The sequence below is a fragment of the Myotis brandtii genome, unplaced genomic scaffold (assembly GCF_000412655.1).
Source record: "Myotis brandtii unplaced genomic scaffold, ASM41265v1 scaffold720, whole genome shotgun sequence".
Taxonomy (NCBI): Eukaryota; Metazoa; Chordata; class Mammalia; order Chiroptera; family Vespertilionidae; genus Myotis; species Myotis brandtii.
In genome coordinates this window covers 201,666-204,591 of record NW_005370839.1, presented here as the reverse complement: position 1 = coordinate 204,591, position 2,926 = coordinate 201,666, and the positions used below count along the sequence as shown (strand labels likewise).

At 44.4% G+C, this 2,926-nt stretch overlaps 1 pseudogene; it reads left to right on the top strand.

Annotated features, from left to right (window-relative positions):
* Positions 1 to 663, top strand: part of LOC102261052 — a 3,083-nt pseudogene extending 2,420 nt beyond the window's left edge.
* Positions 664 to 2,926: the final 2,263 nt, after the last annotated feature.

The following is a 2,926-nucleotide window of genomic DNA, read 5'->3' as shown; positions in this document are numbered from 1 at the left end:
GGGAGCTGCTCTGCAAGCCAGACGCGGGAAGAAGAAATCAGGGTTCCCGTGTGGAGAGCCTGCTGCGAGCAGTTTGGAAGCGCCGTTTATTAATCTTCGTGTATGACTCCGGGCCTTTTCCATTTATCTGTAATTTACCAGAGATTACAAATCGGAAGTCACCTTGCTACCAGTGCTTAGGAGCCAACCATGGTTATGAAGGATCCAGCCCACCTGGCCCCGCCGGTCTCCTGCCACCGCTCTCCCAGCCTCCTCTGCGCTCCCACCTGACACGCCAGGCGCGGATTCAAGGAATTCCTTCCCTTCCTGCTTCTTTCTAGAAGGAGAAATGGTAACTTTTGTGAGTGAGGCTGTAACTACTTCATCACTCATGTGCTTGCCTGGCATCAGTCAGCTGCAAGGGACTCTGGGAGCTGCCCCTTCAGGGCTGGACTCCTGAGCAGGTTTCCTGGTCGGGCCTCTGGAGGGGGCATCCCATTTCCCAAAGTGCTCAGCAGAGAGGCCCAGGGCCTGCAGCTGTGGCCGTCACAGTTCTGTGCTTCATGGTAGTTACCATATAATCACTGTGTAATGAGCGCCACCTACTGTGTGTCACCAAAACATAATATATCTACCCAACTGGACGTAGTATCCTATATAATAAAAGGCTAATTTGCAAATTGACTGAACAGTGGAATGACTGGTTGCTATGATGCGCACTGACCACCAAGGGGCAGACTCTCAATGCAGGAGCTACCCCCTGGTGATCAGTGTGCTCCCACAGGGGGAGCGCCACTCAGCCAGAATCCCTGAGCTGGGCTCGCGGCTGGCAAGCACAGTGGCAGTGGTAGGAGAGGCTCCGCTAAGGATGTCCTACTGCCAGCTTAGGCCGGTTCTCAGTCAGACATCCCCCAAGGGCTCCAGGACTGCACAGGCCAGGCTGAGGTGTCACCCCTGAATGCACGAATTTCGTACACCGGGCTTCTAGTTTTTGTATAATTCCATTTCCTAATACTGATATTTGTCATCCCCACAGAAACTATATTGGTTTTTTTAAAAAAGAAAGTGTATTTGAAAATGAAGTCAGATGGAAAATTCAAAAAAGAAAAGAAAAGGTGATACCTTGGCCCTGGCCGGGTTGGCTCAGTGGACAGAGCATCGGCCTGATGACCAAAGGAACCCTGGTTTGAATCTTGGCAAGGGCACGAACCTCGGTTGCAGGCTTTTACCCAGCCCTGGCCCTGGTCAGGGCTCCTGCAGGAGGCAACCAATCGATGTGTTTCTCTCACATCGATGTTTCTCTCTGTCTTTACCTCTCTCTTCCACTCTCTCTAAAAATCAATAAAAAAATATCTTCAGGTGAGGATTAACAACAACAACAACAACAACATAATAATAATAATAATAATAATAATAATAATAATAATAATAATAATAATAATAATAATAATAATAATAATAATAATAATAATAATAATAATAATAATAATAATAATAATAATAATAATAATAATAATAATAATAATAATAATAATAATAATAATAATAATAATAATAATAATAATAATAATAATAATAATAATAATAATAATAATAATAATAATAATAATAATAATAATTACAGCAGAAAGAGGGTGGAGAAGAAAGTGTTCCTACATCGCAGTTTTGGGTGGTGCTGCCCTCAAGGAGATGGAGAGGGGTTTCCGGGAGGGGATGGGACCCTCAGAGGGAACCAGGGCTCTTGCGGGCTCCTCTTCTCCAAATGAAGGACATTTGCAGGACAATATGGAGCCTTTCCTGTCACTCTGACACTTTCTAAACTATAATTTAGCCCTTTATTCACTCTGCTCTTACCACAATGGTAGTTTTTAAAATGTTACTCAGTAAAGAAAAGTCATCACAATAACATGGAAGAGCACTGAGTGTGACCCAGTCATTTGAGATTCTAGTAAAACACATGACTATAAACTTCAGAGGAGGGAGGGGCATGTCATTATGATACATGCGCATTGGCTGAGCTTGGGAAGGCTTTCCGTACATAAGTATAAAAATTGCAAATTATCATAGGATCTAAGATTCTAAAAAAAAAGGTAATTGATTATTCCAGCTGTATACAGTGTGAAGCAATATGGGGGTAAAAGTGAATTTTGTTATTTGAGTGTTTTTAAAAGCCAATGAATTCGATTTGCTTACTGAAAAGGAAGACGTTGTCAACCTGTGAGAAGTCTAGAAAGAAGGTTTTAAAATGGAATGGTGACTGTCTGCCTTACCTGCTCAGGACAGGGGTTAAGTAGACACTAGACCCCAAATAGAAGATGCTTTGGGGAGCTCTGAGCCACTTAAAACAAAGAAACAGGACAAGGCAGCGCCTACAGGTGAAAGTTCCTGGAATGGCCAGGCCTTGGTTCCCATGACCGTGAAATTGAGTGTAACAGGCCTTGGGAATAACCTTCAGATGACATGTTTACTGACTCCATGGAGGTGGTTAAACTGTATTATCAAAGTTTTTGAATGTTCCTCTTTCTCTGAAAGAGCTACCCTCTTCCTGTTTTGTGGTATTTCTCCCAAAGCTCAGAGGACATTCTATCACGCCCTCAGCGGGTCCTGGCAGGAGGGAGGGCAGCTCACTCACTCAGGCTGAGAGGCTCCCCCACGTGTCCCAGGGCTGAGGCCTCCCTGGTGGCGGATGCACCTGAAGTTCTTTTCATTCCTGAGGGTGGGACCTGGCCTCCCAGCCATTAACCACCCACCCACAGCCCCAGGGACACACATGTGGGCCTGCAAAGCCATGTGAGTGACAGTAGGTCATGAGCCGCATTTTATTTCTTTTATTTTATTTATTTATTTGTTTTCTTACAAAGGCCTTTAATTCATCCTCATCAGTGTCACTGAAGTTCTCTTGTTCACCTTCCCAGTGGCTCCTCCCCTTACAGTGGTGAATGTGAGG